The following is a 25,945-nucleotide window of genomic DNA, read 5'->3' as shown; positions in this document are numbered from 1 at the left end:
AATAAGTGTCAGTTTTGTCATAAGGAAGGCATTTGGGCCCATGTATAGTGCATTGGGATTCTATTTGGGCACTTTTAGGTACAACACACAGTCACCAGCCACTCAGAATGTACTGGGAACAAGTTACAGCCAAAAGTCACCAAAGTGCTTCACTCAGCCTGAAAAGGCTATTTAGACCCATGATATTTTTAAGAAAGTGGGTGTCAGTTTAGTCATAAGGAAGGCCTTTGGGATCATGTATTGTGGATTGGGCTTCTATTTGGCCACTTTTAGCCAAGTCACACAGTCAGCAGCCACTTAGACTGTACTTGGAACAAGTTACAGTTAAACGTCACCAAAGTGCTTCTCTCAGCCTGAAAAGGCTATTTTGACCAATGATTTTTTTAAAGAAAATGAGTGTCAGTTTTGTCATAAGGAAGGCATTTGGGCCCATGTATAGTGCATTGGGAATCTATTTGGGCACTTTTAGGTACAACACACAGTCACCAGCCACTCAGAATGTACTGGGAACAAGTTACAGCCAAAAGTCACCAAAGTGCTTCTCTCAGCCTGAAAAGGCTATTTAGACCCATGATATTTTTAAGAAAGTGGGTGTCAGTTTAGTCATAAGGAAGGCCTTTGGGCTCATGTATTGTGGATTGGGCTTCTATTTGGCCACTTTTAACCAAGTCACACAGTCAGCAGCCACTTAGACTTTACTGGGAACAAGTTACAGTGAAACGTTACCGGGAACAAGTTACAGTGAAACGTCACCAAAGTGCTTCTCTCAGCCTGAAAAGGCTATTTTGACCAATGATTTTTTTAAGAAAATGAGTGTCAGTTTTGTCATAAGGAAGGCATTTGGGCCCATGTATAGTGCATTGGGATTCTTGTTGGGCACTTTTAGGTACAACACACAGTCACCAGCCACTCAGAATGTACTGGGAACAAGTTACAGCCAAATGTCACCAAAGTGCATCACTCAGCCTGGAAAGGCTATTTAGACCAATGATATTTTTAAGAAAGTGGGTGTCAGTTTAGTCATAAGGAAGGCCTTTGGGCTCATGTATTGTGGATTGGGCTTCTATTTGGCCACTTTTAGCCAAGTCACACAGTCAGCAGCCACTTAGACTGTACTGGGAACAAGTTACAGTTAAACGTCACCAAAGTGCTTCTCTCAGCCTGAAAAGGCTATTTTGACCAATGATCTTTTTAAGAAAATAAGTGTCAGTTTTGTCATAGGGAAGGCATTTGGGCCCATGTATAGTGCATTGGGATTCTATTTGGGCACTTTTAGGTACAACACACAGTCACCAGCCACTCAGAATGTACTGGGAACAAGTTACAGCCAAATGTCACCAAAGTGCTTCACTCAGCCTGAAAAGGCTATATAGACCCATGATATTTTTAAGAAAGTGGGTGTCAGTTTAGTCATAAGGAAGGCCTTTGGGATCATATATTGTGGATTGGGCTTCTATTTGGCCACTTTTAGCCAAGTCACACAGTCAGCAGCCACTTAGACTGTACTTGGAACAAGTTACAGTTAAACGTCACCAAAGTGCTTCTCTCAGCCTGAAAAGGCTATTTTGACCAATGATTTTTTTTAAGAAAATGAATGTCAGTTTTGTCATAAGGAAGGCATTTGGGCCCATGTATAGTGCATTGGGAATCTATTTGGGCACTTTTAGGTACATTACACAGTCACCAGCCACTCAGAATGTACTGGGAACAAGTTACAGCCAAAAGTCACCAAAGTGCTTCTCTCAGCCTGAAAAGGCTATTTAGACCCATGATATTTTTAAGAAAGTGGGTGTCAGTTTGGGCTCATGTATTGTGGATTGGGCTTCTATTTGGCCACTTTTAACCAAGTCACACAGTCAGCAGCCACTTAGACTGTACTGGGAACAAGTTACAGTGAAACGTCACCAAAGTGCTTCTCTCAGCCTGAAAAGGCTATTTTGACCAATGATTTTTTTAAGAAAATGAGTGTCAGTTTTGTCATAAGGAAGGCATTTGGGCCCATGTAGAGTGCATTGGGATTCTATTTCGGCAATTTTAGGTACAACACACAGTCACCAGCCACTCAGAATGTACTGGGAACAAGTTACAGCCAAATGTCACCAAAGTGCTTTTCTCAGCCTGAAAAGGCTATTTAGACCCATGATATTTTTAAGAAAGTGGGTGTCAGTTTAGTCATAAGGAAGGCCTTTGGGCTCATGTATTGTGGATTGGGCTTCTATTTGGCCACTTTTAACCAAGTCACACAGTCAGCAGCCACTTAGACTGTACTGGGAACAAGTTACAGTGAAACGTTACCGGGAACAAGTTACAGTGAAACGTCACCAAAGTGCTTCTCTCAGCCTGAAAAGGCTATTTTGACCAATGATTTTCTTAAGAAAATGAGTGTCAGTTTTGTCATAAGGAAGGCATTTGGGCCCATGTATAGTGCATTGGGATTCTATTTGGGCACTTTTAGGTCCAACACACAGTCACCAGCCACTCAGAATGTACTGGGAACAAGTTACAGCCAAATGTCACCAAAGTGCTTCTCTCAGCCTGAAAAGGCTATTTAGACCCATGATATTTTTTAAGAAAGTGGGTGTCAGTTTACTCATAAGGAAGGCCTTTAGGCTCATGTATTGTGGATTGGGCTTCTATTTGGCCACTTTTAATCAAGTCACACAGTCAGCAGCCACTTAGACTGTACTGGGAACAAGTTACAGTTAAACGTCACCAAAGTGCTTCTCTCAGCCTGAAAAGGCTATTTTGACCAATGATTTTTTAAAAAAAAATGAGTGTCAGTTTTGTCATAAGGAAGGCATTTGGGCCCATGTATAGTGCATTGGGAATCTATTTGGGCACTTTTAGGTACAACACACAGTCACCAGCCACTCAGAATGTACTGGGAACAAGTTACAGCCAAAAGTCACCAAAGTGCTTCTCTCAGCCTGAAAAGGCTATTTAGACCCATGATATTTTTAAGAAAGTGGGTGTCAGTTTAGTCATAAGGAAGGCATTTGGGCCCATGTTTAGTGCATTGGGAATCTATTTGGCCACTTTTAACCAAGTCACACAGTCAGCAGCCACTTAGACTGTACTGGGAACAAGTTACAGTGAAACGTCACCAAAGTGCTTCTCTCAGCCTGAAAAGGCTATTTTGACCAATGATTTTTTTAAGAAAATGAGTGTCAGTTTTGTCATAAGGAAGGCATTTGGGCTCATGTATTGTGGATTGGGCTTCTATTTGGCCACTTTTAACCAAGTCACACAGTCAGCAGCCACTTAGACTGTACTGGGAACAAGTTACAGTGAAACGTTACCGGGAACAAGTTACAGTGAAACGTCACCAAAGTGCTTCTCTCAGCCTGAAAAGGCTATTTTGACCAATGATTTTTTTAAGAAAATGAGTGTCAGTTTTGTCATAAGGAAGGCATTTGGGCCCATGTATAGTGCATTGGGATTCTTGTTGGGCACTTTTAGGTACAACACACAGTCACCAGCCACTCAGAATGTACTGGGAACAAGTTACAGCCAAATGTCACCAAAGTGCTTTTCTCAGCCTGAAAAGGCTATTTAGACCCATGATATTTTTAAGAAAGTGGGTGTCAGTTTAGTCATAAGGAAGGCCTTTGGGCTCATGTATTGTGGATTGGGCTTCTATTTGGCCACTTTTAACCAAGTCACACAGTCAGCAGCCACTTAGACTGTACTGGGAACAAGTTACAGTGAAACGTTACCGGGAACAAGTTACAGTGAAACGTCACCAAAGTGCTTCTCTCAGCCTGAAAAGGCTATTTTGACCAATGATTTTTTTTAAGAAAATGAGTGTCAGTTTTGTCATAAGGAAGGCATTTGGGCCCATGTATAGTGCATTGGGATTCTTGTTGGGCACTTTTAGGTACAACACACAGTCACCAGCCACTCAGAATGTACTGGGAACAAGTTACAGCCAAATGTCACCAAAGTGCTTCACTCAGCCTGGAAAGGCTATTTAGACCCATGATATTTTTAAGAAAGTGGGTGTCAGTTTAGTCATAAGGAAGGCCTTTGGGCTCATGTATTGTGGATTGGGCTTCTATTTGGCCACTTTTAGCCAAGTCACACAGTCAGCAGCCACTTAGACTGTACTGGGAACAAGTTACAGTTAAACGTCACCAAAGTGCTTCTCTCAGCCTGAAAAGGCTATTTTGACCAATGATCTTTTTAAGAAAATAAGTGTCAGTTTTGTCATAAGGAAGGCATTTGGGCCCATGTATAGTGCATTGGGATTCTTGTTGGGCACTTTTAGGTACAACACACAGTCACCAGCCACTCAGAATGTACTGGGAACAAGTTACAGCCAAATGTCACCAAAGTGCTTCACTCAGCCTGAAAAGGCTATTTAGACCCATGATATTTTTAAGAAAGTGGGTGTCAGTTTAGTCATAAGGAAGGCCTTTGGGCGCATGTATTGTGGATTGGGCTTTTATTTGGCCACTTTTAGCCAAGTCACACAGTCAGCTGCCACTTAGACTGTACTGGGAACAAGTTACAGTTAAACGTCACCAAAGTGCTTCTCTCAGCCTGAAAAGGCTATTTTGACCAATGATTTTTTAAAGAAAATGAGTGTCAGTTTTGTCATAAGGAAGGCATTTGGGCCCATGTAGAGTGCATTGGGATTCTATTTGGGCACTTTTAGGTACAACACACATTTGACCAATGATTTTTTAATGAAAATGAGTGTCAGTTTTGTCATAAGGAAGGCATTTGGGCCCATGTAGAGTGCATTGGGATTCTATTTCGGCAATTTTAGGTACAACACACAGTCACCAGCCACTCAGAATGTACTGGGAACAAGTTACAGCCAAATGTCACCAAAGTGCTTTTCTCAGCCTGAAAAGGCTATTTAGACCCATGATATTTTTAAGAAAGTGGGTGTCAGTTTAGTCATAAGGAAGGCCTTTGGGCTCATGTATTGTGGATTGGGCTTCTATTTGGCCACTTTTAACCAAGTCACACAGTCAGCAGCCACTTAGACTGTACTGGGAACAAGTTACAGTGAAACGTTACCGGGAACAAGTTACAGTGAAACGTCACCAAAGTGCTTCTCTCAGCCTGAAAAGGCTATTTTGACCAATGATTTTCTTAAGAAAATGAGTGTCAGTTTTGTCATAAGGAAGGCATTTGGGCCCATGTATAGTGCATTGGGATTCTATTTGGGCACTTTTAGGTCCAACACACAGTCACCAGCCACTCAGAATGTACTGGGAACAAGTTACAGCCAAATGTCACCAAAGTGCTTCTCTCAGCCTGAAAAGGCTATTTAGACCCATGATATTTTTTAAGAAAGTGGGTGTCAGTTTACTCATAAGGAAGGCCTTTAGGCTCATGTATTGTGGATTGGGCTTCTATTTGGCCACTTTTAATCAAGTCACACAGTCAGCAGCCAGTTAGACTGTACTGGGAACAAGTTACAGTTAAACGTCACCAAAGTGCTTCTCTCAGCCTGAAAAGGCTATTTTGACCAATGATTTTTTTAAAGAAAATGTGTCAGTTTTGTCATAAGGAAGGCATTTGGGCCCATGTATAGTGCATTGGGAATCTATTTGGGCACTTTTAGGTACAACACACAGTCACCAGCCACTCAGAATGTACTGGGAACAAGTTACAGCCAAAAGTCACCAAAGTGCTTCTCTCAGCCTGAAAAGGCTATTTAGACCCATGATATTTTTAAGAAAGTGGGTGTCAGTTTAGTCATAAGGAAGGCATTTGGGCCCATGTTTAGTGCATTGGGAATCTATTTGGCCACTTTTAACCAAGTCACACAGTCAGCAGCCACTTAGACTGTACTGGGAACAAGTTACAGTGAAACGTCACCAAAGTGCTTCTCTCAGCCTGAAAAGGCTATTTTGACCAATGATTTTTTTAAGAAAATGAGTGTCAGTTTTGTCATAAGGAAGGCATTTGGGCCCATGTATAGTGCATTGGGATTCTTGTTGGGCACTTTTAGGTACAACACACAGTCACCAGCCACTCAGAATGTACTGGGAACAAGTTACAGCCAAATGTCACCAAAGTGCTTTTCTCAGCCTGAAAAGGCTATTTAGACCCATGATATTTTTAAGAAAGTGGGTGTCAGTTTAGTCATAAGGAAGGCCTTTGGGCTCATGTATTGTGGATTGGGCTTCTATTTGGCCACTTTTAACCAAGTCACACAGTCAGCAGCCACTTAGACTGTACTGGGAACAAGTTACAGTGAAACGTTACCGGGAACAAGTTACAGTGAAACGTCACCAAAGTGCTTCTCTCAGCCTGAAAAGGCTATTTTGACCAATGATTTTTTTAAGAAAATGAGTGTCAGTTTTGTCATAAGGAAGGCATTTGGGCCCATGTATAGTGCATTGGGATTCTTGTTGGGCACTTTTAGGTACAACACACAGTCACCAGCCACTCAGAATGTACTGGGAACAAGTTACAGCCAAATGTCACCAAAGTGCTTCACTCAGCCTGGAAAGGCTATTTAGACCCATGATATTTTTAAGAAAGTGGGTGTCAGTTTAGTCATAAGGAAGGCCTTTGGGCTCATGTATTGTGGATTGGGCTTCTATTTGGCCACTTTTAGCCAAGTCACACAGTCAGCAGCCACTTAGACTGTACTGGGAACAAGTTACAGTTAAACGTCACCAAAGTGCTTCTCTCAGCCTGAAAAGGCTATTTTGACCAATGATCTTTTTAAGAAAATAAGTGTCAGTTTTGTCATAAGGAAGGCATTTGGGCCCATGTATAGTGCATTGGGATTCTATTTGGGCACTTTTAGGTACAACACACAGTCACCAGCCACTCAGAATGTACTGGGAACAAGTTACAGCCAAAAGTCACCAAAGTGCTTCACTCAGCCTGAAAAGGCTATTTAGACCCATGATATTTTTAAGAAAGTGGGTGTCAGTTTAGTCATAAGGAAGGCCTTTGGGATCATGTATTGTGGATTGGGCTTCTATTTGGCCACTTTTAGCCAAGTCACACAGTCAGCAGCCACTTAGACTGTACTTGGAACAAGTTACAGTTAAACGTCACCAAAGTGCTTCTCTCAGCCTGAAAAGGCTATTTTGACCAATGATTTTTTTAAAGAAAATGAGTGTCAGTTTTGTCATAAGGAAGGCATTTGGGCCCATGTATAGTGCATTGGGATTCTATTTGGGCACTTTTAGGTACAACACACAGTCACCAGCCACTCAGAATGTACTGGGAACAAGTTACAGCCAAAAGTCACCAAAGTGCTTCTCTCAGCCTGAAAAGGCTATTTAGACCCATGATATTTTTAAGAAAGTGGGTGTCAGTTTAGTCATAAGGAAGGCCTTTGGGCTCATGTATTGTGGATTGGGCTTCTATTTGGCCACTTTTAACCAAGTCACACAGTCAGCAGCCACTTAGACTTTACTGGGAACAAGTTACAGTGAAACGTTACCGGGAACAAGTTACAGTGAAACGTCACCAAAGTGCTTCTCTCAGCCTGAAAAGGCTATTTTGACCAATGATTTTTTTAAGAAAATGAGTGTCAGTTTTGTCATAAGGAAGGCATTTGGGCCCATGTATAGTGCATTGGGATTCTTGTTGGGCACTTTTAGGTACAACACACAGTCACCAGCCACTCAGAATGTACTGGGAACAAGTTACAGCCAAATGTCACCAAAGTGCTTTTCTCAGCCTGAAAAGGCTATTTAGACCCATGATATTTTTAAGAAAGTGGGTGTCAGTTTAGTCATAAGGAAGGCCTTTGGGCTCATGTATTGTGGATTGGGCTTCTATTTGGCCACTTTTAACCAAGTCACACAGTCAGCAGCCACTTAGACTGTACTGGGAACAAGTTACAGTGAAACGTTACCGGGAACAAGTTACAGTGAAACGTCACCAAAGTGCTTCTCTCAGCCTGAAAAGGCTATTTTGACCAATGATTTTTTTAAGAAAATGAGTGTCAGTTTTGTCATAAGGAAGGCATTTGGGCCCATGTATAGTGCATTGGGATTCTTGTTGGGCACTTTTAGGTACAACACACAGTCACAAGCCACTCAGAATGTACTGGGAACAAGTTACAGCCAAATGTCACCAAAGTGCTTCACTCAGCCTGGAAAGGCTATTTAGACCCATGATATTTTTAAGAAAGTGGGTGTCAGTTTAGTCATAAGGAAGGCCTTTGGGCTCATGTATTGTGGATTGGGCTTCTATTTGGCCACTTTTAGCCAAGTCACACAGTCAGCAGCCACTTAGACTGTACTGGGAACAAGTTACAGTTAAACGTCACCAAAGTGCTTCTCTCAGCCTGAAAAGGCTATTTTGACCAATGATCTTTTTAAGAAAATAAGTGTCAGTTTTGTCATAAGGAAGGCATTTGGGCCCATGTATAGTGCATTGGGATTCTATTTGGGCACTTTTAGGTACAACACACAGTCACCAGCCACTCAGAATGTACTGGGAACAAGTTACAGCCAAAAGTCACCAAAGTGCTTCACTCAGCCTGAAAAGGCTATTTAGACCCATGATATTTTTAAGAAAGTGGGTGTCAGTTTAGTCATAAGGAAGGCCTTTGGGATCATGTATTGTGGATTGGGCTTCTATTTGGCCACTTTTAGCCAAGTCACACAGTCAGCAGCCACTTAGACTGTACTTGGAACAAGTTACAGTTAAACGTCACCAAAGTGCTTCTCTCAGCCTGAAAAGGCTATTTTGACCAATGATTTTTTTAAAGAAAATGAGTGTCAGTTTTGTCATAAGGAAGGCATTTGGGCCCATGTATAGTGCATTGGGAATCTATTTGGGCACTTTTAGGTACAACACACAGTCACCAGCCACTCAGAATGTACTGGGAACAAGTTACAGCCAAAAGTCACCAAAGTGCTTCTCTCAGCCTGAAAAGGCTATTTAGACCCATGATATTTTTAAGAAAGTGGGTGTCAGTTTAGTCATAAGGAAGGCCTTTGGGCTCATGTATTGTGGATTGGGCTTCTATTTGGCCACTTTTAACCAAGTCACACAGTCAGCAGCCACTTAGACTTTACTGGGAACAAGTTACAGTGAAACGTTACCGGGAACAAGTTACAGTGAAACGTCACCAAAGTGCTTCTCTCAGCCTGAAAAGGCTATTTTGACCAATGATTTTTTTAAGAAAATGAGTGTCAGTTTTGTCATAAGGAAGGCATTTGGGCCCATGTATAGTGCATTGGGATTCTTGTTGGGCACTTTTAGGTACAACACACAGTCACCAGCCACTCAGAATGTACTGGGAACAAGTTACAGCCAAATGTCACCAAAGTGCATCACTCAGCCTGGAAAGGCTATTTAGACCAATGATATTTTTAAGAAAGTGGGTGTCAGTTTAGTCATAAGGAAGGCCTTTGGGCTCATGTATTGTGGATTGGGCTTCTATTTGGCCACTTTTAGCCAAGTCACACAGTCAGCAGCCACTTAGACTGTACTGGGAACAAGTTACAGTTAAACGTCACCAAAGTGCTTCTCTCAGCCTGAAAAGGCTATTTTGACCAATGATCTTTTTAAGAAAATAAGTGTCAGTTTTGTCATAGGGAAGGCATTTGGGCCCATGTATAGTGCATTGGGATTCTATTTGGGCACTTTTAGGTACAACACACAGTCACCAGCCACTCAGAATGTACTGGGAACAAGTTACAGCCAAATGTCACCAAAGTGCTTCACTCAGCCTGAAAAGGCTATATAGACCCATGATATTTTTAAGAAAGTGGGTGTCAGTTTAGTCATAAGGAAGGCCTTTGGGATCATATATTGTGGATTGGGCTTCTATTTGGCCACTTTTAGCCAAGTCACACAGTCAGCAGCCACTTAGACTGTACTTGGAACAAGTTACAGTTAAACGTCACCAAAGTGCTTCTCTCAGCCTGAAAAGGCTATTTTGACCAATGATTTTTTTAAAGAAAATGAATGTCAGTTTTGTCATAAGGAAGGCATTTGGGCCCATGTATAGTGCATTGGGAATCTATTTGGGCACTTTTAGGTACATTACACAGTCACCAGCCACTCAGAATGTACTGGGAACAAGTTACAGCCAAAAGTCACCAAAGTGCTTCTCTCAGCCTGAAAAGGCTATTTAGACCCATGATATTTTTAAGAAAGTGGGTGTCAGTTTGGGCTCATGTATTGTGGATTGGGCTTCTATTTGGCCACTTTTAACCAAGTCACACAGTCAGCAGCCACTTAGACTGTACTGGGAACAAGTTACAGTGAAACGTCACCAAAGTGCTTCTCTCAGCCTGAAAAGGCTATTTTGACCAATGATTTTTTTAAGAAAATGAGTGTCAGTTTTGTCATAAGGAAGGCATTTGGGCCCATGTAGAGTGCATTGGGATTCTATTTCGGCAATTTTAGGTACAACACACAGTCACCAGCCACTCAGAATGTACTGGGAACAAGTTACAGCCAAATGTCACCAAAGTGCTTTTCTCAGCCTGAAAAGGCTATTTAGACCCATGATATTTTTAAGAAAGTGGGTGTCAGTTTAGTCATAAGGAAGGCCTTTGGGCTCATGTATTGTGGATTGGGCTTCTATTTGGCCACTTTTAACCAAGTCACACAGTCAGCAGCCACTTAGACTGTACTGGGAACAAGTTACAGTGAAACGTTACCGGGAACAAGTTACAGTGAAACGTCACCAAAGTGCTTCTCTCAGCCTGAAAAGGCTATTTTGACCAATGATTTTCTTAAGAAAATGAGTGTCAGTTTTGTCATAAGGAAGGCATTTGGGCCCATGTATAGTGCATTGGGATTCTATTTGGGCACTTTTAGGTCCAACACACAGTCACCAGCCACTCAGAATGTACTGGGAACAAGTTACAGCCAAATGTCACCAAAGTGCTTCTCTCAGCCTGAAAAGGCTATTTAGACCCATGATATTTTTTAAGAAAGTGGGTGTCAGTTTACTCATAAGGAAGGCCTTTAGGCTCATGTATTGTGGATTGGGCTTCTATTTGGCCACTTTTAATCAAGTCACACAGTCAGCAGCCACTTAGACTGTACTGGGAACAAGTTACAGTTAAACGTCACCAAAGTGCTTCTCTCAGCCTGAAAAGGCTATTTTGACCAATGATTTTTTAAAAAAAAATGAGTGTCAGTTTTGTCATAAGGAAGGCATTTGGGCCCATGTATAGTGCATTGGGAATCTATTTGGGCACTTTTAGGTACAACACACAGTCACCAGCCACTCAGAATGTACTGGGAACAAGTTACAGCCAAAAGTCACCAAAGTGCTTCTCTCAGCCTGAAAAGGCTATTTAGACCCATGATATTTTTAAGAAAGTGGGTGTCAGTTTAGTCATAAGGAAGGCATTTGGGCCCATGTTTAGTGCATTGGGAATCTATTTGGCCACTTTTAACCAAGTCACACAGTCAGCAGCCACTTAGACTGTACTGGGAACAAGTTACAGTGAAACGTCACCAAAGTGCTTCTCTCAGCCTGAAAAGGCTATTTTGACCAATGATTTTTTTAAGAAAATGAGTGTCAGTTTTGTCATAAGGAAGGCATTTGGGCTCATGTATTGTGGATTGGGCTTCTATTTGGCCACTTTTAACCAAGTCACACAGTCAGCAGCCACTTAGACTGTACTGGGAACAAGTTACAGTGAAACGTTACCGGGAACAAGTTACAGTGAAACGTCACCAAAGTGCTTCTCTCAGCCTGAAAAGGCTATTTTGACCAATGATTTTTTTAAGAAAATGAGTGTCAGTTTTGTCATAAGGAAGGCATTTGGGCCCATGTATAGTGCATTGGGATTCTTGTTGGGCACTTTTAGGTACAACACACAGTCACCAGCCACTCAGAATGTACTGGGAACAAGTTACAGCCAAATGTCACCAAAGTGCTTTTCTCAGCCTGAAAAGGCTATTTAGACCCATGATATTTTTAAGAAAGTGGGTGTCAGTTTAGTCATAAGGAAGGCCTTTGGGCTCATGTATTGTGGATTGGGCTTCTATTTGGCCACTTTTAACCAAGTCACACAGTCAGCAGCCACTTAGACTGTACTGGGAACAAGTTACAGTGAAACGTTACCGGGAACAAGTTACAGTGAAACGTCACCAAAGTGCTTCTCTCAGCCTGAAAAGGCTATTTTGACCAATGATTTTTTTTAAGAAAATGAGTGTCAGTTTTGTCATAAGGAAGGCATTTGGGCCCATGTATAGTGCATTGGGATTCTTGTTGGGCACTTTTAGGTACAACACACAGTCACCAGCCACTCAGAATGTACTGGGAACAAGTTACAGCCAAATGTCACCAAAGTGCTTCACTCAGCCTGGAAAGGCTATTTAGACCCATGATATTTTTAAGAAAGTGGGTGTCAGTTTAGTCATAAGGAAGGCCTTTGGGCTCATGTATTGTGGATTGGGCTTCTATTTGGCCACTTTTAGCCAAGTCACACAGTCAGCAGCCACTTAGACTGTACTGGGAACAAGTTACAGTTAAACGTCACCAAAGTGCTTCTCTCAGCCTGAAAAGGCTATTTTGACCAATGATCTTTTTAAGAAAATAAGTGTCAGTTTTGTCATAAGGAAGGCATTTGGGCCCATGTATAGTGCATTGGGATTCTTGTTGGGCACTTTTAGGTACAACACACAGTCACCAGCCACTCAGAATGTACTGGGAACAAGTTACAGCCAAATGTCACCAAAGTGCTTCACTCAGCCTGAAAAGGCTATTTAGACCCATGATATTTTTAAGAAAGTGGGTGTCAGTTTAGTCATAAGGAAGGCCTTTGGGCGCATGTATTGTGGATTGGGCTTTTATTTGGCCACTTTTAGCCAAGTCACACAGTCAGCTGCCACTTAGACTGTACTGGGAACAAGTTACAGTTAAACGTCACCAAAGTGCTTCTCTCAGCCTGAAAAGGCTATTTTGACCAATGATTTTTTAAAGAAAATGAGTGTCAGTTTTGTCATAAGGAAGGCATTTGGGCCCATGTAGAGTGCATTGGGATTCTATTTGGGCACTTTTAGGTACAACACACATTTGACCAATGATTTTTTAATGAAAATGAGTGTCAGTTTTGTCATAAGGAAGGCATTTGGGCCCATGTAGAGTGCATTGGGATTCTATTTCGGCAATTTTAGGTACAACACACAGTCACCAGCCACTCAGAATGTACTGGGAACAAGTTACAGCCAAATGTCACCAAAGTGCTTTTCTCAGCCTGAAAAGGCTATTTAGACCCATGATATTTTTAAGAAAGTGGGTGTCAGTTTAGTCATAAGGAAGGCCTTTGGGCTCATGTATTGTGGATTGGGCTTCTATTTGGCCACTTTTAACCAAGTCACACAGTCAGCAGCCACTTAGACTGTACTGGGAACAAGTTACAGTGAAACGTTACCGGGAACAAGTTACAGTGAAACGTCACCAAAGTGCTTCTCTCAGCCTGAAAAGGCTATTTTGACCAATGATTTTCTTAAGAAAATGAGTGTCAGTTTTGTCATAAGGAAGGCATTTGGGCCCATGTATAGTGCATTGGGATTCTATTTGGGCACTTTTAGGTCCAACACACAGTCACCAGCCACTCAGAATGTACTGGGAACAAGTTACAGCCAAATGTCACCAAAGTGCTTCTCTCAGCCTGAAAAGGCTATTTAGACCCATGATATTTTTTAAGAAAGTGGGTGTCAGTTTACTCATAAGGAAGGCCTTTAGGCTCATGTATTGTGGATTGGGCTTCTATTTGGCCACTTTTAATCAAGTCACACAGTCAGCAGCCAGTTAGACTGTACTGGGAACAAGTTACAGTTAAACGTCACCAAAGTGCTTCTCTCAGCCTGAAAAGGCTATTTTGACCAATGATTTTTTTAAAGAAAATGTGTCAGTTTTGTCATAAGGAAGGCATTTGGGCCCATGTATAGTGCATTGGGAATCTATTTGGGCACTTTTAGGTACAACACACAGTCACCAGCCACTCAGAATGTACTGGGAACAAGTTACAGCCAAAAGTCACCAAAGTGCTTCTCTCAGCCTGAAAAGGCTATTTAGACCCATGATATTTTTAAGAAAGTGGGTGTCAGTTTAGTCATAAGGAAGGCATTTGGGCCCATGTTTAGTGCATTGGGAATCTATTTGGCCACTTTTAACCAAGTCACACAGTCAGCAGCCACTTAGACTGTACTGGGAACAAGTTACAGTGAAACGTCACCAAAGTGCTTCTCTCAGCCTGAAAAGGCTATTTTGACCAATGATTTTTTTAAGAAAATGAGTGTCAGTTTTGTCATAAGGAAGGCATTTGGGCCCATGTATAGTGCATTGGGATTCTTGTTGGGCACTTTTAGGTACAACACACAGTCACCAGCCACTCAGAATGTACTGGGAACAAGTTACAGCCAAATGTCACCAAAGTGCTTTTCTCAGCCTGAAAAGGCTATTTAGACCCATGATATTTTTAAGAAAGTGGGTGTCAGTTTAGTCATAAGGAAGGCCTTTGGGCTCATGTATTGTGGATTGGGCTTCTATTTGGCCACTTTTAACCAAGTCACACAGTCAGCAGCCACTTAGACTGTACTGGGAACAAGTTACAGTGAAACGTTACCGGGAACAAGTTACAGTGAAACGTCACCAAAGTGCTTCTCTCAGCCTGAAAAGGCTATTTTGACCAATGATTTTTTTAAGAAAATGAGTGTCAGTTTTGTCATAAGGAAGGCATTTGGGCCCATGTATAGTGCATTGGGATTCTTGTTGGGCACTTTTAGGTACAACACACAGTCACCAGCCACTCAGAATGTACTGGGAACAAGTTACAGCCAAATGTCACCAAAGTGCTTCACTCAGCCTGGAAAGGCTATTTAGACCCATGATATTTTTAAGAAAGTGGGTGTCAGTTTAGTCATAAGGAAGGCCTTTGGGCTCATGTATTGTGGATTGGGCTTCTATTTGGCCACTTTTAGCCAAGTCACACAGTCAGCAGCCACTTAGACTGTACTGGGAACAAGTTACAGTTAAACGTCACCAAAGTGCTTCTCTCAGCCTGAAAAGGCTATTTTGACCAATGATCTTTTTAAGAAAATAAGTGTCAGTTTTGTCATAAGGAAGGCATTTGGGCCCATGTATAGTGCATTGGGATTCTATTTGGGCACTTTTAGGTACAACACACAGTCACCAGCCACTCAGAATGTACTGGGAACAAGTTACAGCCAAAAGTCACCAAAGTGCTTCACTCAGCCTGAAAAGGCTATTTAGACCCATGATATTTTTAAGAAAGTGGGTGTCAGTTTAGTCATAAGGAAGGCCTTTGGGATCATGTATTGTGGATTGGGCTTCTATTTGGCCACTTTTAGCCAAGTCACACAGTCAGCAGCCACTTAGACTGTACTTGGAACAAGTTACAGTTAAACGTCACCAAAGTGCTTCTCTCAGCCTGAAAAGGCTATTTTGACCAATGATTTTTTTAAAGAAAATGAGTGTCAGTTTTGTCATAAGGAAGGCATTTGGGCCCATGTATAGTGCATTGGGATTCTATTTGGGCACTTTTAGGTACAACACACAGTCACCAGCCACTCAGAATGTACTGGGAACAAGTTACAGCCAAAAGTCACCAAAGTGCTTCTCTCAGCCTGAAAAGGCTATTTAGACCCATGATATTTTTAAGAAAGTGGGTGTCAGTTTAGTCATAAGGAAGGCCTTTGGGCTCATGTATTGTGGATTGGGCTTCTATTTGGCCACTTTTAACCAAGTCACACAGTCAGCAGCCACTTAGACTTTACTGGGAACAAGTTACAGTGAAACGTTACCGGGAACAAGTTACAGTGAAACGTCACCAAAGTGCTTCTCTCAGCCTGAAAAGGCTATTTTGACCAATGATTTTTTTAAGAAAATGAGTGTCAGTTTTGTCATAAGGAAGGCATTTGGGCCCATGTATAGTGCATTGGGATTCTTGTTGGGCACTTTTAGGTACAACACACAGTCACCAGCCACTCAGAATGTACTGGGAACAAGTTACAGCCAAATGTCACCAAAGTGCTTTTCTCAGCCTGAAAAGGCTATTTAGACCCATGATATTTTTAAGAAAGTGGGTGTCAGTTTAGTCATAAGGAAGGCCTTTGGGCTCATGTATTGTGGATTGGGCTTCTATTTGGCCACTTTTAACCAAGTCACACAGTCAGCAGCCACTTAGACTGTACTGGGAACAAGTTACAGTGAAACGTTACCGGGAACAAGTTACAGTGAAACGTCACCAAAGTGCTTCTCTCAGCCTGAAAAGGCTATTTTGACCAATGATTTTTTTAAGAAAATGAGTGTCAGTTTTGTCATAAGGAAGGCATTTGGGCCCATGTATAGTGCATTGGGATTCTTGTTGGGCACTTTTAGGTACAACACACAGTCACAAGCCACTCAGAATGTACTGGGAACAAGTTACAGCCAAATGTCACCAAAGTGCTTCACTCAGCCTGGAAAGGCTATTTAGACCCATGATATTTTTAAGAAAGTGGGTGTCAGTTTAGTCATAAGGAAGGCCTTTGGGCTCATGTATTGTGGATTGGGCTTCTATTTGGCCACTTTTAGCCAAGTCACACAGTCAGCAGCCACTTAGACTGTACTGGGAACAAGTTACAGTTAAACGTCACCAAAGTGCTTCTCTCAGCCTGAAAAGGCTATTTTGACCAATGATCTTTTTAAGAAAATAAGTGTCAGTTTTGTCATAAGGAAGGCATTTGGGCCCATGTATAGTGCATTGGGATTCTATTTGGGCACTTTTAGGTACAACACACAGTCACCAGCCACTCAGAATGTACTGGGAACAAGTTACAGCCAAAAGTCACCAAAGTGCTTCACTCAGCCTGAAAAGGCTATTTAGACCCATGATATTTTTAAGAAAGTGGGTGTCAGTTTAGTCATAAGGAAGGCCTTTGGGATCATGTATTGTGGATTGGGCTTCTATTTGGCCACTTTTAGCCAAGTCACACAGTCAGCAGCCACTTAGACTGTACTTGGAACAAGTTACAGTTAAACGTCACCAAAGTGCTTCTCTCAGCCTGAAAAGGCTATTTTGACCAATGATTTTTTTAAAGAAAATGAGTGTCAGTTTTGTCATAAGGAAGGCATTTGGGCCCATGTATAGTGCATTGGGAATCTATTTGGGCACTTTTAGGTACAACACACAGTCACCAGCCACTCAGAATGTACTGGGAACAAGTTACAGCCAAAAGTCACCAAAGTGCTTCTCTCAGCCTGAAAAGGCTATTTAGACCCATGATATTTTTAAGAAAGTGGGTGTCAGTTTAGTCATAAGGAAGGCCTTTGGGCTCATGTATTGTGGATTGGGCTTCTATTTGGCCACTTTTAACCAAGTCACACAGTCAGCAGCCACTTAGACTTTACTGGGAACAAGTTACAGTGAAACGTTACCGGGAACAAGTTACAGTGAAACGTCACCAAAGTGCTTCTCTCAGCCTGAAAAGGCTATTTTGACCAATGATTTTTTTAAGAAAATGAGTGTCAGTTTTGTCATAAGGAAGGCATTTGGGCCCATGTATAGTGCATTGGGATTCTTGTTGGGCACTTTTAGGTACAACACACAGTCACCAGCCACTCAGAATGTACTGGGAACAAGTTACAGCCAAATGTCACCAAAGTGCTTTTCTCAGCCTGAAAAGGCTATTTAGACCCATGATATTTTTAAGAAAGTGGGTGTCAGTTTAGTCATAAGGAAGGCCTTTGGGCTCATGTATTGTGGATTGGGCTTCTATTTGGCCACTTTTAACCAAGTCACACAGTCAGCAGCCACTTAGACTGTACTGGGAACAAGTTACAGTGAAACGTTACCGGGAACAAGTTACAGTGAAACGTCACCAAAGTGCTTCTCTCAGCCTGAAAAGGCTATTTTGACCAATGATTTTTTTAAGAAAATGAGTGTCAGTTTTGTCATAAGGAAGGCATTTGGGCCCATGTATAGTGCATTGGGATTCTTGTTGGGCACTTTTAGGTACAACACACAGTCACCAGCCACTCAGAATGTACTGGGAACAAGTTACAGCCAAATGTCACCAAAGTGCTTCACTCAGCCTGGAAAGGCTATTTAGACCCATGATATTTTTAAGAAAGTGGGTGTCAGTTTAGTCATAAGGAAGGCCTTTGGGCTCATGTATTGTGGATTGGGCTTCTATTTGGCCACTTTTAGCCAAGTCACACAGTCAGCAGCCACTTAGACTGTACTGGGAACAAGTTACAGTTAAACGTCACCAAAGTGCTTCTCTCAGCCTGAAAAGGCTATTTTGACCAATGATCTTTTTAAGAAAATAAGTGTCAGTTTTGTCATAAGGAAGGCATTTGGGCCCATGTATAGTGCATTGGGATTCTATTTGGGCACTTTTAGGTACAACACACAGTCACCAGCCACTCAGAATGTACTGGGAACAAGTTACAGCCAAAAGTCACCAAAGTGCTTCACTCAGCCTGAAAAGGCTATTTAGACCCATGATATTTTTAAGAAAGTGGGTGTCAGTTTAGTCATAAGGAAGGCCTTTGGGATCATGTATTGTGGATTGGGCTTCTATTTGGCCACTTTTAGCCAAGTCACACAGTCAGCAGCCACTTAGACTGTACTTGGAACAAGTTACAGTTAAACGTCACCAAAGTGCTTCTCTCAGCCTGAAAAGGCTATTTTGACCAATGATTTTTTTAAAGAAAATGAGTGTCAGTTTTGTCATAAGGAAGGCATTTGGGCCCATGTATAGTGCATTGGGAATCTATTTGGGCACTTTTAGGTACAACACACAGTCACCAGCCACTCAGAATGTACTGGGAACAAGTTACAGCCAAAAGTCACCAAAGTGCTTCTCTCAGCCTGAAAAGGCTATTTAGACCCATGATATTTTTAAGAAAGTGGGTGTCAGTTTAGTCATAAGGAAGGCCTTTGGGCTCATGTATTGTGGATTGGGCTTCTATTTGGCCACTTTTAACCAAGTCACACAGTCAGCAGCCACTTAGACTTTACTGGGAACAAGTTACAGTGAAACGTTACCGGGAACAAGTTACAGTGAAACGTCACCAAAGTGCTTCTCTCAGCCTGAAAAGGCTATTTTGACCAATGATTTTTTTAAGAAAATGAGTGTCAGTTTTGTCATAAGGAAGGCATTTGGGCCCATGTATAGTGCATTGGGATTCTTGTTGGGCACTTTTAGGTACAACACACAGTCACCAGCCACTCAGAATGTACTGGGAACAAGTTACAGCCAAATGTCACCAAAGTGCTTTTCTCAGCCTGAAAAGGCTATTTAGACCCATGATATTTTTAAGAAAGTGGGTGTCAGTTTAGTCATAAGGAAGGCCTTTGGGCTCATGTATTGTGGATTGGGCTTCTATTTGGCCACTTTTAACCAAGTCACACAGTCAGCAGCCACTTAGACTGTACTGGGAACAAGTTACAGTGAAACGTTACCGGGAACAAGTTACAGTGAAACGTCACCAAAGTGCTTCTCTCAGCCTGAAAAGGCTATTTTGACCAATGATTTTTTTAAGAAAATGAGTGTCAGTTTTGTCATAAGGAAGGCATTTGGGCCCATGTATAGTGCATTGGGATTCTTGTTGGGCACTTTTAGGTACAACACACAGTCACAAGCCACTCAGAATGTACTGGGAACAAGTTACAGCCAAATGTCACCAAAGTGCTTCACTCAGCCTGGAAAGGCTATTTAGACCCATGATATTTTTAAGAAAGTGGGTGTCAGTTTAGTCATAAGGAAGGCCTTTGGGCTCATGTATTGTGGATTGGGCTTCTATTTGGCCACTTTTAGCCAAGTCACACAGTCAGCAGCCACTTAGACTGTACTGGGAACAAGTTACAGTTAAACGTCACCAAAGTGCTTCTCTCAGCCTGAAAAGGCTATTTTGACCAATGATCTTTTTAAGAAAATAAGTGTCAGTTTTGTCATAAGGAAGGCATTTGGGCCCATGTATAGTGCATTGGGATTCTATTTGGGCACTTTTAGGTACAACACACAGTCACCAGCCACTCAGAATGTACTGGGAACAAGTTACAGCCAAAAGTCACCAAAGTGCTTCACTCAGCCTGAAAAGGCTATTTAGACCCATGATATTTTTAAGAAAGTGGGTGTCAGTTTAGTCATAAGGAAGGCCTTTGGGATCATGTATTGTGGATTGGGCTTCTATTTGGCCACTTTTAGCCAAGTCACACAGTCAGCAGCCACTTAGACTGTACTTGGAACAAGTTACAGTTAAACGTCACCAAAGTGCTTCTCTCAGCCTGAAAAGGCTATTTTGACCAATGATTTTTTAAAAGAAAATGAGTGTCAGTTTTGTCATAAGGAAGGCATTTGGGCCCATGTATAGTGCATTGGGAATCTATTTGGGCACTTTTAGGTACAACACACAGTCACCAGCCACTCAGAATGTACTGGGAACAAGTTACAGCCAAAAGTCACCAAAGTGCTTCTCTCAGCCTGAAAAGGCTATTTAGACCCATGATATTTTTAAGAAAGTGGGTGTCAGTTTAGTCATAAGGAAGGCCTTTGGGCTCATGTATTGTGGATTGGGCTTCTATTTGGCCACTTTTAACCAAGTCACACAGTCAGCAGCCACTTAGACTTTACTGGGAACAAGTTACAGTGAAACGTTACCGGGAACAAGTTACAGTGAAACGTCACCAAAGTGCTTCTCTCAGCCTGAAAAGGCTATTTTGACCAATGATTTTTTTAAGAAAATGAGTGTCAGTTTTGTCATAAGGAAGGCATTTGGGCCCATGTATAGTGCATTGGGATTCTATTTGGGCACTTTTAGGTACAACACACAGTCACCAGCCACTCAGAATGTACTGGGAACAAGTTACAGCCAAAAGTCACCAAAGTGCTTCTCTCAGCCTGAAAAGGCTATTTTGACCAATGATTTTTTTAAGAAAATGAGTGTCAGTTTTGTCATAAGGAAGGCATTTGGGCCCATGTATAGTGCATTGGGATTCTATTTGGGCACTTTTAGGTACAACACACAGTCACCAGCCACTCAGAATGTACTGGGAACAAGTTACAGCCAAAAGTCACCAAAGTGCTTCTCTCAGCCTGAAAAGGCTATTTAGACCCATGATATTTTTAAGAAAGTGGGTGTCAGTTTAGTCATAAGGAAGGCCTTTGGGCTCATGTATTGTGGATTGGGCTTCTATTTGGCCACTTTTAACCAAGTCACACAGTCAGCAGCCACTTAGACTTTACTGGGAACAAGTTACAGTGAAACGTTACCGGGAACAAGTTACAGTGAAACGTCACCAAAGTGCTTCTCTCAGCCTGAAAAGGCTATTTTGACCAATGATTTTTTTAAGAAAATGAGTGTCAGTTTTGTCATAAGGAAGGCATTTGGGCCCATGTATAGTGCATTGGGATTCTTGTTGGGCACTTTTAGGTACAACACACAGTCACCAGCCACTCAGAATGTACTGGGAACAAGTTACAGCCAAATGTCACCAAAGTGCTTCACTCAGCCTGGAAAGGCTATTTAGACCAATGATATTTTTAAGAAAGTGGGTGTCAGTTTAGTCATAAGGAAGGCCTTTGGGCTCATGTATTGTGGATTGGGCTTCTATTTGGCCACTTTTAGCCAAGTCACACAGTCAGCAGCCACTTAGACTGTACTGGGAACAAGTTACAGTTAAACGTCACCAAAGTGCTTCTCTCAGCCTGAAAAGGCTATTTTGACCAATGATCTTTTTAAGAAAATAAGTGTCAGTTTTGTCATAAGGAAGGCATTTGGGCCCATGTATAGTGCATTGGGATTCTATTTGGGCACTTTTAGGTACAACACACAGTCACCAGCCACTCAGAATGTACTGGGAACAAGTTACAGCCAAATGTCACCAAAGTGCTTCACTCAGCCTGAAAAGGCTATATAGACCCATGATATTTTTAAGAAAGTGGGTGTCAGTTTAGTCATAAGGAAGGCCTTTGGGATCATGTATTGTGGATTGGGCTTCTATTTGGCCACTTTTAGCCAAGTCACACAGTCAGCAGCCACTTAGACTGTACTTGGAACAAGTTACAGTTAAACGTCACCAAAGTGCTTCTCTCAGCCTGAAAAGGCTATTTTGACCAATGATTTTTTTAAAGAAAATGAGTGTCAGTTTTGTCATAAGGAAGGCATTTGGGCCCATGTATAGTGCATTGGGAATCTATTTGGGCACTTTTAGGTACAACACACAGTCACCAGCCACTCAGAATGTACTGGGAACAAGTTACAGCCAAAAGTCACCAAAGTGCTTCTCTCAGCCTGAAAAGGCTATTTAGACCCATGATATTTTTAAGAAAGTGGGTGTCAGTTTAGTCATAAGGAAGGCCTTTGGGCTCATGTATTGTGGATTGGGCTTCTATTTGGCCACTTTTAACCAAGTCACACAGTCAGCAGCCACTTAGACTTTACTGGGAACAAGTTACAGTGAAACGTTACCGGGAACAAGTTACAGTGAAACGTCACCAAAGTGCTTCTCTCAGCCTGAAAAGGCTATTTTGACCAATGATTTTTTTAAGAAAATGAGTGTCAGTTTTGTCATAAGGAAGGCATTTGGGCCCATGTATAGTGCATTGGGAATCTATTTGGGCACTTTTAGGTACAACACACAGTCACCAGCCACTCAGAATGTACTGGGAACAAGTTACAGCCAAAAGTCACCAAAGTGCTTCACTCAGCCTGAAAAGGCTATTTAGACCCATGATATTTTTAAGAAAGTGGGTGTCAGTTTAGTCATAAGGAAGGCCTTTGGGATCATGTATTGTGGATTGGGCTTCTATTTGGCCACTTTTAGCCAAGTCACACAGTCAGCAGCCACTTAGACTGTACTTGGAACAAGTTACAGTTAAACGTCACCAAAGTGCTTCTCTCAGCCTGAAAAGGCTATTTTGACCAATGATTTTTTTAAAGAAAATGAGTGTCAGTTTTGTCATAAGGAAGGCATTTGGGCCCATGTATAGTGCATTGGGAATCTATTTGGGCACTTTTAGGTACAACACACAGTCACCAGCCACTCAGAATGTACTGGGAACAAGTTACAGCCAAAAGTCACCAAAGTGCTTCTCTCAGCCTGAAAAGGCTATTTAGACCCATGATATTTTTAAGAAAGTGGGTGTCAGTTTAGTCATAAGGAAGGCCTTTGGGCTCATGTATTGTGGATTGGGCTTCTATTTGGCCACTTTTAACCAAGTCACACAGTCAGCAGCCACTTAGACTTTACTGGGAACAAGTTACAGTGAAACGTTACCGGGAACAAGTTACAGTGAAACGTCACCAAAGTGCTTCTCTCAGCCTGAAAAGGCTATTTTGACCAATGATTTTTTTAAGAAAATGAGTGTCAGTTTTGTCATAAGGAAGGCATTTGGGCCCATGTATAGTGCATTGGGATTCTTGTTGGGCACTTTTAGGTACAACACACAGTCACCAGCCACTCAGAATGTACTGGGAACAAGTTACAGCCAAATGTCACCAAAGTGCTTTTCTCAGCCTGAAAAGGCTATTTAGACCCATGATATTTTTAAGAAAGTGGGTGTCAGTTTAGTCATAAGGAAGGCCTTTGGGCTCATGTATTGTGGATTGGGCTTCTATTTGGCCACTTTTAACCAAGTCACACAGTCAGCAGCCACTTAGACTGTACTGGGAACAAGTTACAGTGAAACGTTACCGGGAACAAGTTACAGTGAAACGTCACCAAAGTGCTTCTCTCAGCCTGAAAAGGCTATTTTGACCAATGATTTTTTTAAGAAAATGAGTGTCAGTTTTGTCATAAGGAAGGCATTTGGGCCCATGTATAGTGCATTGGGATTCTTGTTGGGCACTTTTAGGTACAACACACAGTCACAAGCCACTCAGAATGTACTGGGAACAAGTTACAGCCAAATGTCACCAAAGTGCTTCACTCAGCCTGGAAAGGCTATTTAGACCCATGATATTTTTAAGAAAGTGGGTGTCAGTTTAGTCATAAGGAAGGCCTTTGGGCTCATGTATTGTGGATTGGGCTTCTATTTGGCCACTTTTAGCCAAGTCACACAGTCAGCAGCCACTTAGACTGTACTGGGAACAAGTTACAGTTAAACGTCACCAAAGTGCTTCTCTCAGCCTGAAAAGGCTATTTTGACCAATGATCTTTTTAAGAAAATAAGTGTCAGTTTTGTCATAAGGAAGGCATTTGGGCCCATGTATAGTGCATTGGGATTCTATTTGGGCACTTTTAGGTACAACACACAGTCACCAGCCACTCAGAATGTACTGGGAACAAGTTACAGCCAAATGTCACCAAAGTGCTTCACTCAGCCTGAAAAGGCTATATAGACCCATGATATTTTTAAGAAAGTGGGTGTCAGTTTAGTCATAAGGAAGGCCTTTGGGATCATGTATTGTGGATTGGGCTTCTATTTGGCCACTTTTAGCCAAGTCACACAGTCAGCAGCCACTTAGACTGTACTTGGAACAAGTTACAGTTAAACGTCACCAAAGTGCTTCTCTCAGCCTGAAAAGGCTATTTTGACCAATGATTTTTTTAAAGAAAATGAGTGTCAGTTTTGTCATAAGGAAGGCATTTGGGCCCATGTATAGTGCATTGGGAATCTATTTGGGCACTTTTAGGTACAACACACAGTCACCAGCCACTCAGAATGTACTGGGAACAAGTTACAGCCAAAAGTCACCAAAGTGCTTCTCTCAGCCTGAAAAGGCTATTTAGACCCATGATATTTTTAAGAAAGTGGGTGTCAGTTTAGTCATAAGGAAGGCCTTTGGGCTCATGTATTGTGGATTGGGCTTCTATTTGGCCACTTTTAACCAAGTCACACAGTCAGCAGCCACTTAGACTTTACTGGGAACAAGTTACAGTGAAACGTTACCGGGAACAAGTTACAGTGAAACGTCACCAAAGTGCTTCTCTCAGCCTGAAAAGGCTATTTTGACCAATGATTTTTTTAAGAAAATGAGTGTCAGTTTTGTCATAAGGAAGGCATTTGGGCCCATGTATAGTGCATTGGGATTCTTGTTGGGCACTTTTAGGTACAACACACAGTCACCAGCCACTCAGAATGTACTGGGAACAAGTTACAGCCAAATGTCACCAAAGTGCTTTTCTCAGCCTGAAAAGGCTATTTAGACCCATGATATTTTTAAGAAAGTGGGTGTCAGTTTAGTCATAAGGAAGGCCTTTGGGCTCATGTATTGTGGATTGGGCTTCTATTTGGCCACTTTTAACCAAGTCACACAGTCAGCAGCCACTTAGACTGTACTGGGAACAAGTTACAGTGAAACGTTACCGGGAACAAGTTACAGTGAAACGTCACCAAAGTGCTTCTCTCAGCCTGAAAAGGCTATTTTGACCAATGATTTTTTTAAGAAAATGAGTGTCAGTTTTGTCATAAGGAAGGCATTTGGGCCCATGTATAGTGCATTGGGATTCTTGTTGGGCACTTTTAGGTACAACACACAGTCACCAGCCACTCAGAATGTACTGGGAACAAGTTACAGCCAAATGTCACCAAAGTGCTTCACTCAGCCTGGAAAGGCTATTTAGACCAATGATATTTTTAAGAAAGTGGGTGTCAGTTTAGTCATAAGGAAGGCCTTTGGGCTCATGTATTGTGGATTGGGCTTCTATTTGGCCACTTTTAGCCAAGTCACACAGTCAGCAGCCACTTAGACTGTACTGGGAACAAGTTACAGTTAAACGTCACCAAAGTGCTTCTCTCAGCCTGAAAAGGCTATTTTGACCAATGATCTTTTTAAGAAAATAAGTGTCAGTTTTGTCATAAGGAAGGCATTTGGGCCCATGTATAGTGCATTGGGATTCTATTTGGGCACTTTTAGGTACAACACACAGTCACCAGCCACTCAGAATGTACTGGGAACAAGTTACAGCCAAATGTCACCAAAGTGCTTCACTCAGCCTGAAAAGGCTATATAGACCCATGATATTTTTAAGAAAGTGGGTGTCAGTTTAGTCATAAGGAAGGCCTTTGGGATCATGTATTG

This window comes from Gymnoscopelus microlampas, assembly GCF_963454915.1.
Source record: "Gymnoscopelus microlampas genome assembly, chromosome: 1".
Taxonomy (NCBI): Eukaryota; Metazoa; Chordata; class Actinopteri; order Myctophiformes; family Myctophidae; genus Gymnoscopelus; species Gymnoscopelus microlampas.
Note: the sequence above shows the minus strand (reverse complement) of the source record.